Genomic DNA, 12709 nt, shown 5'->3' on the forward strand with positions numbered 1-12709 from the left:
GTGTTGCTAGGCGGTTGCTAGGGTGTTCTAAGTGGTTGCTAGGTTGTTGCTAAGGTGTTGCTAGGGTGTTCTGAGTGGTTGCTAGGTGGTTGCTAAGGTGTTGCTAGGTGGTCGCTAAGGAGTCCTAAGTGGTTGCTAAGCGGTTGCTAAGGTGTTGCTAGGTGGTTGCTAGGGTATTCTGAGTGGTTGCTAAGGCGTTGCTAGGCGGTTGCTAGGGTGTCCTGAGTGGTTGCTAGGTGGTTGCTAAGGTGTTGCTAGGTGGTTGCTAGGGTGTCCTGAGTGGTTGCTTGGTGGTTGCTAAGGCGTTGCTAGGCGGTTGCTAGGGTGTTCTGACTGGTTGCTAGGTGGTTGCTAAGGTGTTGCTAGGTGGTTGCTAAGGTGTCCCAAGTGGTTGCTTGGTGGTTGCTAAGGTGTTGCTAGGTGGTTGCTAAGGTATTCAGAGTGGTTGCTAAGGCGTTGCTAGGCGGTTGCTAGGGTGTCCTGAGTGGTCACTAGGCCCTTATTAAGGCATTACTAGGCCGTTGCTAGGTAGTTGCTAGGCGATTGCTAGGGTAATTTGGATGGTTGCTAGGCAGTTGCTAGGGTACCCTGGTTGGTTACTAGGCAAGCCTCACATACATGCCTGATAAAACATTTATACTTAGTAAGCATTTCTAGCAAGTTACAGTACTTGGCTAGTCAATATTAGCATGTAGCTAATCACTGCTAGCATGTGTAGCATTTAGGAAGTTCCGTTTGCTAGCATGAGTCAAACGAGCCAATCTCCAAGTCTCTACGATGTTCTGATGCTGAGATATAGCTGTTGATGAATGGTTGCTAGGGTACTCTGTTTTGTTGCTATGGGCGAGGTTACAGAGTGCACTTGATTGTGGTTTGCTGTCTAAGTCAAATGAACCAACCCCCATGTCTCTATGACACTGCTATGCAAAGATATGCATCTTGGCCTATTTTAATGGAAGTCTATGGAATCAATTTGGGGGCGTGGCTTGTGAGCTTCATTATCATATTGAGATGCTCATTGGTTGTCTGAGTCAGATGAGCCATCCCCCAAGTCAATAGGACACTGCTAAGCAAAGATATGCATGTAGGCCAGTTATTAACATGAGTCTAGTATGAATTAGCATGTTACTAGCATGATTCTTGTACAAATTAGCATGTCATTAGCATGTTTCCAGTATGAGTTAGCATGTCATTAGCATGATTAGCATATGAGTAGCATGTTGCTAGCATGATTGGCATGTCATTAGCATGTTAGAATTATAAGCATTTGAAAGCACAGCTAATTACAGTCTATAGGACAGTTGCTAGGGTGCAGTATGTGGTAGTTAGGGGTGTGGCTAGAAAGTTAAAAGGCCATCAGTGATTGGCTGCTGGCTAGACTGAGTTAAATGAGCTTAGCCATTAGTCTCTATGACAGTCTGATGCAGAGTTATGAGCTCACAAAGTTTGATCCCATGGAAGTCAATGAGAGTCTTTTGTAATGGAAGTCTACGGGACAGTTGCTAGGGTGCAGTATGTGGTAGTTAGGGGTGTGGCTAGAAAGTTAAAAGCTCATCAGTTATTGGCAGTTTGGTAGTCTGAGTTAAATGAGCTCAGCCATTAGTCTGTATGACAGTCTGATGCAGAGTTATGAGCTCACAAAGTTTGATCCCATGTAAAGTCAATGAGAGTCTTTTGTAATGGAAGTCTACGGGACAGTTGCTAGGGTGCAGTATGTGGTAGTTAGGGGTGTGGCTAGAAAGTTAAAAGCTCATCAGTTATTGGCAGTTTGGTAGTCGTAGTTAAATGAGCTCAGCCATTAGTCTGTAGGACAGTCTGATCCAGAGTTATGAGCTCACAAAGTTTGATCCCATGTTAAGTCAATGAGAGTCTTTTGAATGGAAGTCTATGGGACAGTTTCTAGGGTCCAAAAGTGGTTGCTAGGGCGTGGCTAGAAAGTTTAAAGGTGATCAGTCATTGGCAGTTTGATAGTCTGAGTTAAATGAGCCCAGTTAGAGTTCTGTGCGACAGTCTGACGCAGAGTTACGAGGTCACAAAGTTTGGTCCAATGTTAAGTCTATGGGATTTTTCCGACAGTCCCGGGACGTTTTTCGGAAAACCGAAAGTCCAATCAGTCTGAGGAGATATAGCATACCGAGTCAGAATAGTTTGGAGGTCTGGTGTGAGTTTGGTGGTAATAGTTCGAAAGTTCAAGGAGGAGATAGATTTTGATTTTTAGAGTCAGAAGAAGAATAATAACTAGAACCTAAAGTTCGTTGACGAACTTTGATGTTGGCTTGAGAAAGCCAACGTGACTGCGCCGGGGACTCGAAGGCAGTTGGCAGGAAGCACAGCGGTTGAGAAGTGGTTGCTAGGCGGTTGCTAAGATGTTGCTAAGGCATTCCTAGGTAGTTGCTAGGGTGTTCTAAGTGGTTTCTAGGCTGTTGCTAGGGTCCACTGGACTGTTAATCGGAAGGCCTCATTTACATTTTTGATCAAATCGAGAGAGAGAGAGAGAGAGAGAGAGAGAGAACTGATTTGTTGAGGTTGTTTAATGCAGATCACTATAGTATAGTTAGTATTTATAGTATATATTATAATCTGAACAAAATTACATTATAATAAATATCATATAAAGAAAAATATTAAATTAAAATACTAATGAAACAATAGCACATACATTTAGTTAATTTGTCTTTTATTTAATCAGTCTTATCAGTTTTGCAGTTAATAAAGAGTACAGTCAATTTACAGTAATTTGCAGCGTTATATATATAGTTATAGTTATATAGTTATATACAGTTTACAGGAAGAAAATTGCATTAAATACAATATTAGGCCATCTTCATCACGTGGTTAATTCTGACCAATGACGTTGTTTCACCCCACTGGCCACTAACACAATGTTATAATCGTAATATTTAATTGTCATCACCTGGGTGATTTTATTTATTTTTTGGTACAGCATAGGCCAAAAGCTTGGCTTTCATTGTCATTATCACAAGTGAGGAGAAGGCTCTTTTGCGGTACAGAATATTCTGTTTTGAAAGAAATATCTGAAGTAAACTTATGTTTTTGCCAACATAAAAGGGGGATAAAAAATAATCCTTATAACACTAACCATAAATGTGTGTGTGTGTATGTGTGTATATATATATATATATATATATATATATATATATATATATATATATATATATATATATATATATATATATATATATATACACACACACACACACACACACACACACACACACATATATATATATATACATATATATATATATATATATATATATATATATATATATATATATATATATATATATATATATATATATATATACACACTGTTGAAGTCAGAATTATTAACCCCCAGTTGATTTTTTTTCCCTTTTTTAAATATTTCCCAAATGGTGTTTAACAGAGCAAGGAAATTTTCACTGTATGTCTGATAATATTTTTTCTTCTTGAGAAAGTCTTATTTGTTTTATTTCGGCTAGAATAAAAGCAGTTATTAATTATTTAAAAACCATTTTTGGGACACAATTATTATCCCCTTTAAGCAATTTTTTTTTTTGATAATCTACAGAACAAACCATCGTTATAAAATAACTTGCCTAATTACCCTAACCTGCCTAGTTACCCTTATTAACCTAGTTAAGCCTTTAAATGTGACTTTAAGCTGTATAGAAGTGTCTTGAAAAATATCAAGTCAAACATTATTTAATGTCATCATGGCAAAGATAAAATAAATCAGTAATTAGAAATAGGTTTTTAAAACTATTATGCTTAGAAATGTGCTGAAACAATCTTCCCTCCATTAAACAGAAATTGGGGAAAAAATAAACAGGGGAGCTAATAATTCTGACATCAACTGTATGAATATATATATATATATACAGGGCTCGAACTTAACTTTTTTACTTGGTAGCACCGGTGCTCCCAACTTCAAATATTCAGGGGCACCAAAATAAATTTAGGAGCACCAGAAAAAATTTAGGAGCACCCACCAAAAATGAATGAGCACCGCTGCAAATTGCTTTTTAAGGGATTTATTGTATTTTAAAACAACATCAATAGGACTGACAAAAACCAGAAACAACTATCTAACTAATGCTGCGAAGACATTGATATTTGTGTGCAATAATTCTAAAATGAATGTCTAATAATTAGGCCATAGAATATTAGTGATGATGAAAATGACAATAATAGTAACAATGAATTCCATTTCTCATTATGATACTGCCTTGAATGTGCATGAATGTAGGTTATCTGCTATAAAATGTCTGTTACTTTATATAAAATAATTGTATAGTTTGCATCAAACAAAAATGAAGCATTGCAGTAAGAAATATTGATTTTGTACTGCTGTTTTTATATGCATGTCAATTTAATAAATAATATTTCTGCTACAAAACAAACAAAAGATTATAATAAATAATTCAATTCAATGATGAAAGCTGCAAAGCAGTCATCAGTAAATAAATAAAAAAATAATATACACCTCAAAAAAGAATAGACAAAAGAAAGAAAGTAAAGTCTCAATTCTTTAAAAGTTTTGGTTTCAGTTTGTGTCAATTTAAAGGTTCAGTCTGAGATGATCTTCATTTTTCTGTGTTTGTGGAAAAGCTGGCGAGTCAGCCGACCCAATTTATGAGCAGGCAGAGCAGGATTGTTGCACTAACCATCGGCGCAATACTGGTCTTTGTTATGAGCCGCAGTTTCAGTGATCTCAGCTGGTGGATCATTATTCACCACGTGACGTGTCACGATCTCTCTCATCTACACCTCAATTTTAGGTGGGGTTTGCAAACCTGTGTGCTTTAAGTTTTTACTCTTCAGCCGTTTGCATTTCCCGTGGTCATAAAAGCTCCTTCCCTGTCATCTGACAGCGGAATACCTTGAGTGATTGACAGCTAATATGAACCAATATAGCGGCAGGGAAGAGCGATTCAGCACGTTTTTACAAAAAATCAAAACAGGTCGCACTACAACCATTATCAGCAGTTGCACGAATGCGCCCAAATATGTTATGAGGTCGCATAGATTAATTTTCAGGCGCATATGCGACCAAAATGGTCGCAATTTCAGCTTCAAATGTTGTAACAAGCACGTCTAAAATGAGCCCGAATTTCTGTAGATTCAAAACAGTCAGTCCGGATATCCCCGCCTCTTAAAGGGCCAGTATTAAATTACAAAGGGCTCAAAAATAGTCTTCTGGCGCCATCTCGTGGACACTCTGACACGCTTTGAGTCTAAATTTTACCAATTTAATATAAAAAAATATTTATAGGAAAACTGTTATTTATAATTACACCAAATAAATATGATAATTATCAGCAATTTCAAACACATCTTTTGGCCAAATTTGAGGATTGTATACTTTTTTATATGCCCCAAATACTTGATACAATTTTTTAATTAAAAAAATTTTAATTCAAAAACTACAAATCTTATCGGCATGAGGACATACAGCAACCATCTCATGAGCAGAAGGCAGCTTTTGACCAAATTTGGGGCTTGTAGCATCTAAGCCCTGGGAGGAGAAGCGATTGCTTTTTTTTGGTCAGAAGCCGGAATAATAATAATAATAAGAATAAGTTTAAGTAGCATTACAGTATGTTGGCTTTCTCAAGCCAACATAATAAGTTTAAGTAGCATTACAGTATGTTGGCTTTCTCAAGCCAAAAATATTAAATTAAAATACTAATGAAACAATAGCACATACATTTAGTTAATATGTCTTTTATTTAATCAGTCTTATAATTTTTGCAGTTAATATATAGTACAGTCAATTTACAGTAATTTGCAGCATTATATATATAGTTATATAGTTATATACAGTTTACAGGAAGAAAATCGCATTAAAACAATATTATAGGACGTCTTCATCACGTGGTTAATTCTGACCAATGACGTTGTTCCACCCCACTGGCCACTAACACAATGTTATAATCGTAATATTTAGTTGTCATCACCTGGGTGATTTTATTTTATTTTTTGGTACAGCATAGGCCAAAAGCTTGGCTTTCATTGTCATTATCACAAGTGAGGAGAAGGCTCTTTTGCGGCACAGAATATTGTTTTGAAAGAAATATCTGAAGTAAACTTATGTTTTTGCCAACATAAAAGGGGGATTAAGAAATAATCCTTATAACCCTAACCATAAATGTGTGTATGTGTTATATATGTATATATGTATATATGTATGTATATATATACATATATACAGTTGAAGTCAGAATTATTAACCCCCTTTTGATTTTTTTTCCCCTTTTTTAAATATTTCCCAAATTATGTTTAACAGAGCAAGGAAATTTTCACTGTATGTCTGATAGTATTTTTTCTTCTTGAGAAAGTCTTATTTGTTTTATTTCGGCTAGAATAAAAGCAGTTATTAATCATTTAAAAACCATTTTTGGGACACAATTATTATCCCCTTTAAGCATTTTTTTTTTTTTTGATAATCTACAGAACAAACCATCGTTATAAAATAACTTGCCTAATTACCCTAACCTGCCTAGTTACCCTTATTAACCTAGTTAAGCCTTTAAATGTGACTTTAAGCTGTATAGAAGTGTCTTGAAAAATATCAAGTCAAACATTATTTAATGTCATCATGGCAAAGATAAAATAAATCAGTAATTAGAAATAGGTTTTTAAAACTATTATGCTTAGAAATGTGCTGAAACAATCTTCCCTCCATTAAACAGAAATTGGGGAAAAAATAAACAGGGGAGCTAATAATTCTGACATCAACTGTATGAATATATATATATATATATATATATATATATATATATATATATATATATACACAGGGCTCGAAATTAACTTTTTTACTTGGTAGCACCGGTGCTCCCAACTTCAAATATTCAGGGGCACCAAAATAAATTTAGGAGCACCAGAAAAAATTTAGGAGCACCCACCAAAAATGAATGAGCACCGCTGCAAATTGCTTTTTAAGGGATTTATTGTATTTTAAAACAACATCAATAGGACTGACAAAAACCAGAAACAACTATCTAACTAATGCTGCGAAGACATTGATATTTGTGTGCAATAATTCTAAAATGAATGTCTAATAATATAGAATATTAATGATGATGAAAATAACAATAATAGTAACAATGAATTACATTTCTCATTATGATACTGCCTTGAATGTGCATGAATGTAGGTTATCTGCTATAAAATGTCTGTTACTTTATATAAAATAATTGTATAGTTTGCATCAAACAAAAATGAAGCATTGCAGTAAGAAATATTTATTTTGTACTGCTGTTTTTATATGCATGTCAATTTAATAAATAATATTTCTGCTACAAAACAAACAAAAGATTATAATAAATAATTCAATTCAATGATGAAAGCTGCAAAGCAGTCATCAGTAAATAAATAAAAAATAATATACACCTCAAAACAGAATAGACAAAAGAAAGAAAGTAAAGTCTCACTTCTATCCCTCTTTAAAAGTTTTGGTTTCAGTTTGTGTCAATTTAAAGGTTCAGTCTGAGATGATCTTCATTTTTCTGTGTTTGTGGAAAAGCTGGCGAGTCAGCCGACCCAATTTATGAGCAGGCAGAGCATTCTTGCGCTAACCATCGGCGCAATACTGGTCTTTGTTATGAGCCGCAGTTTCAGTGATCTCAGCTGGTGGATTATTATTCACCACGTGACGTGTCACGATCTCTCTCATCTACACCTCAACTTTAGGTGGGGTTTGCAAACCTGTGTGCTTTAAGTTTTTACTCTTCAGCCGTTTGCATTTCCCGTGGTCATAAAAGCTCATTCCCTGTCATCTGACAGCGGAATACCTTGAGTGATTGACAGCTAATATGAACCAATATAGCGGCAGGGAAGAGCGATTCAGCACGTTTTTACATAAAATCAAAACAGGTCGCACTACAACCATTATCAGCAGTCGCACTAATGCGCCCAAATATGTTATGAGGTCGCATAGATTAATTTTCAGGCGCATATGCGACCAAAATGGTCGCAATTTCAGCTTCAAATGTTGTAACAAGCACGTCTGAAATGAGCCCGAATTTCTGTAGATTCAAAACAGTCAGTCCGGATATCCCCGCCTCTTAAAGGGCCAGTACTAAATTACAAAGGGCTCAAAAATAGTCTTCTGGCGCCATCTCGTGGACACTCTGACACGCTTTGAGTCTGAATTTTACAAATTTAATATAAAAAAATATTTATAGGAAAACTGTTATTTATAATTACACCAAATAAATATGATAATTATCAGTAATTTCAAACACATCTTTTGGCCAAATTTGAGGATTGTATACTTTTTTATATGCCCCAAATACTCGATACAATTTTTTAATTAAAAAATTTTTAATTCAAAAACTACAAATCTTATCAGGATGAGGACATACAGCAACCATCTCATGGGCAGTAGGCAGCTTTTGACCAAATTTGGGGCTTGTAGCATCTAAGCCCTGGGAGGAGAAGCGATTGCTTTTTTAAGTCAGAAGCCGGAATAATAATAAGAATAATAATAAGAATAAGTTTAAGTAGCATTACAGTATGTTGGCTTTCTCAAGCCAACATAATAATAAGTTTAGAAAGGATAACAGTAGTCTGGCTTTGACAAGCCAGCCTAACTAGACAGTAAAGTTCGTCGAGACAAACTTTGAGGCTGGCTTGACAAAGCCTGTTGGTAATAGTTTATTTAGTTTAAAAACAGTTTGAAAAAGTATAAGTAGCATGTTATTAGCATGATTCTAGCATGAATTAGCATGATTCTAGCATGGATTAGCATGTAATTAGCATGAGTGTAGTACAAATTAGCATGTTATTAGCATGATTCTAGTATGAATTAGCATGTTATTAGCATGATTCTAGCATGAATAAGCATGTTGCTAGCATGATTCTAGAATAAATTAGCATGTCACTAGCATGATTCTAGTATGAATTAGCATGCTACTAGCATGATTCTAGCATGAATTAGCATGTTACTAGTATGATTCTAGCATGAATTAGCATGTTACTGGCATGATTCTAGCATGCATTAGCATGTTACTAGCATGATTCTAGTATGAATTAGCCTGTTACTAGCATGATTCTAGTTTGAATTAGCATGATTCTAGTGTGAATTAGCATGTTATTAGCATGATTCTAGCATGAATTAGCATGTTATTAGCATGGTTATAGTATGAATTAACATGTTACTAGCATGATTCTAGCGTGAATTAGCATGTTATTAGCATGATTCTAGCATGCATTAGCATGTTACTAGCATGATTCTAGTATGAATTAGCATGTTACTAGCATGATTCTAGTATGAATTAGCATGTTACTAGCATGATTCTAGTATAAATTAGCATGTTACTATCATGATTCTAGCATGAATAAGCATGATTCTAGCATGAATTAGCATGTTATTAGCAAGATTCTATTATAAATTAGCATGTTATGAGCATGATTGTAGTATGAATTAGCATGTTACTAGCATGATTCTAGTATGTATTAGCATGTCACATAGCATGCTTAGGTGGTTGCTAGGGTATTCTGAGTGGTTACTAAGTTGTTGCTAGGCAGTTGTTAGGGTGTCCTGAGTGGTTGCTAGGTGGTTGCTAAGGTGTTGCTAGGCGGTTGCTAGGGTGTTCTGAGTGGTTGCTAGGTGGTTGCTAAGGTGTTGCTAGGTGGTTGCTAAGGTGTCCTAAGTGGTTGCTAGGTAGTTGCTAGGGTATTCTGAGTGGTTGCTAAGGCGTTGCTAGGGGGTTGCTAGGGTGTCCTGAGTGGTTGCTAGGTGGTTGCTAAGGCATCGCTAGGTGGTTGCTAGGGTGTCCTGAGTGGTTGCTAGGTGGTTGCTAAGGCGTTGCTAGGCAGTTGCTAGGGTGTTCTGAGTGGTTGCTAGGTGGTTGCTAAGGTGTTGCTAGGCGGTTGCTAAGGTGTCTCAAGTGGTTGCTAGGTGGTTGCTAAGGTGTTGCTAGGTGGTTGCTAGGTTATTCTAATTGGTTGCTAAGGCGTTGCTAGGCGGTTGCTAGGGTGTCCTGAGTGGTCGCTAGGCCCTTACTAAGGCATTACTAGGCCGTTGCTAGGCGGTTGCTAGGGTAATTTTGGTGGTTGCTAGGCAGTTGCTAGGGTACCCTGGCTGGTTACTAGGCAAGCCTCACATACATGCTTGATAAAACATTTATACTAAGTAAGCATGTCTAGCAAGTTAAAGTACTTGGCTAGTCAATATTAGCATGTAGCTAATCACTGCTAGCATGTGTAGCATATAGGAAGTTCCGTTTGCTAGCATGAGTCAAACGAGCCAATCTCCAAGTCTTTATGATGTTCGGATGCTGAGATATAGCTGTTGATGAATGGTTGCTAGGGTACTTTGTTTTGTTGCTATGGGCGAGGTTACAGAGTGCACTTGAATGTGGTTGGCTGTCTAAGTCAAATGAACCAACCCCCATGTCTCTATGACACTGCTATGCAAAGATATGCATCTTGGCCTATTTTAATGGAAGTCTATGGAATCAATTTGGGGGCGTGGCTTGTGAGCTTCATTATCATATTGAGATGCTCATTGGTTGTCTGAGTCAGATGAGCCATCCCCCAAGTCAATAGGACAATGCTAAGCAAAGATATGCATGTAGGCCAGTTATTAACATCAGTCTAGTATGAAATAGCATGTTACTAGCATGATTCTAGTACAAATTAGCATGTCATTAGCATGTTTCCAGTATGAGTTAGCATGTCATTAGCATGATTAGCATATGAGTAGCATGTTGCTAGCATGATTGGCATGTCATTAGCATGTTAGAATTATAAGCATTTGATAGCACAGCTAATTACATTCTATAGGACAGTTGCTAGGGTGCAGTATGTGGTAGTTAGGGGTGTGGCTAGAAAGTTAAAAGGCCATCAGTGATTGGCTGCTGGCTAGACTGAGTTAAATGAGCTCAGCTATTAGTCTCTATGACAGTTTGATGCAGAGTTATGAGCTCACAAAGTTTGATCCCATGTAAAGTCAATGAGAGTCTTTTGTAATAGAAGTCTACGGGACAGTTGCTAGGGTGCAGTATGTGGTAGTTAGGGGTGTGGCTAGAAAGTTAAAAGCTCATCAGTTATTGGCAGATTGGTAGACGGAGTTAAATGAGCTCAGCCATAAGTCTGTAGGACAGTCTGATGCAGAGTTATGAGCTCACAAAGTTTGATCCCATGTTAAGTCAATGAGAGTCTTTTGTAATGGAAGTCTACGGGACAGTTGCTAGGGTGCAGTATGCGATAGTTAGGGGTGTGGCTAGAAAGTTAAAAGCTCATCAGTTATTGGCAGTTTGGTATTCGGAGTTAAATGAGCTCAGCCATTAGTCTGTAGGACAGTCTGATTCAGAGTTATGAGCTCACAAAGTTTGATCCCATGTTAAGTCAATGAGAGTCTATTGAATGGAAGTCTATGGGACAGTTACTAGGGTCCAAAAGTGGTTGCTAGGGCGTGGCTAGAAAGTTTAAAGGTGATCAGTCATTGGCAGTTTGATAGTCTGAGTTAAATGAGCCCAGTTAGAAGTCTGTGCGACAGTCTGACGCAGAGTTATGAGGTCACAAAGTTTGATCCAATGTTAAGTCTATGGGATTTTTCCGACAGTCCCGGGACGTTTTTCGGAAAACCGAAAGTCGGATCAGTCGGAAAAGATATAGCATAAAGAGTCAGACCAGTTTGGAGGTCTGGTGTGAGTTTGGTGGTAATAGTTTGAAAGTTCAAGGAGCAGATAGATTTTGAATTTTAGTCTCAGAAGAAGAATAAATAAAAACTAGAACCTAAAGTTCGTTGACGAACTTTGATGTTGGCTTGAGAAAGCCAACGTGACTGCGCCGGGGACTCGAAGGCAGTTGGCAGGAAGCACAGCGGTTGAGAAGTGGTTGCTAGGCGGTTGCTAAGATGTTGCTAAGGCATTCCTAGGTAGTTGCTAGGGTGTTCTGAGTGGTTTCTAGGCTGTTGCAAGGGTCCACTGGACTGTTAATCGGAAGGCCTCATTTACATTTTTGATCAAATCGAGAGAGAGAGAGAGAGAGAGAGAGAGAGAGAGAGAGAGAGGACTGATTTGTTCAGGTTGTTTAATGCAGATCACTATAGTATAGTTAGTATTTATAGTATATATTATAATCTGAACAAAATTACATTATAATAAACATCATATAAAGAAAAATATTAAACTAGATTCTTAAAGTTTGAGAACAAACTTTGAGGCTGGCTTGTGAAAGCCTGACGGTAATAGTTTATTTAAACAGTTTTAAAAAGTATGAAAAGATAGATAGATAGATAGATAGATAGATAGATAGATAGATAGATAGATAGATAGATAGATAGATAGATAGATAGATAGATAGATAGATAGATAGATAGATAGATAGATCAGCATGTTATTAGCATGATTTTAACGTGAAATAGCATGTTGTTAGCATGATTCTAGCATGAATTAACATGTTACTAGCATGATTTTAGCATGAATTAGCATGTTGTTAGCATGATTTTAGTATGTATTAGCATGTTACTAGCATGATTCTAGCATGAATTAGCATGTTACTAGCATGATTCTAGCATGAATTAGCATTTACCCTGCATGATTTTAACATGAATTAGCATTTGACTAGCATGATTCTAGCATGAATTAACACAATTCTAGCATAATTTAGCATGTTGTTAGCATGATTCTAGCATGAATTAGCATGTTCTTAGCATGATTCTAGCATGATATAGCATGTTACTAGCATG

At 36.7% G+C, this 12709-nt stretch overlaps 1 protein-coding gene and 1 long non-coding RNA gene across 2 annotated transcripts in view; one reads left to right on the forward strand and one right to left on the reverse strand.

The window, feature by feature from the left end:
- pde1a (phosphodiesterase 1A, calmodulin-dependent) overlaps positions 1–12709 on the reverse strand; it is a 263528-nt gene that overhangs the window by 202775 nt on the left and 48044 nt on the right. The window lies entirely within an intron of this gene.
- LOC141376034 (uncharacterized) lies at positions 842–11729 on the forward strand. The gene is made up of 3 exons (XR_012385066.1): positions 842–2250; positions 8599–9568; positions 9623–11729. It is a non-coding gene; the product is annotated as an uncharacterized lncRNA (long non-coding RNA).

The sequence above is a fragment of the Danio rerio genome, chromosome 9 (assembly GCF_049306965.1).
Source record: "Danio rerio strain Tuebingen ecotype United States chromosome 9, GRCz12tu, whole genome shotgun sequence".
Lineage (NCBI taxonomy): Eukaryota > Metazoa > Chordata > Actinopteri > Cypriniformes > Danionidae > Danio > Danio rerio.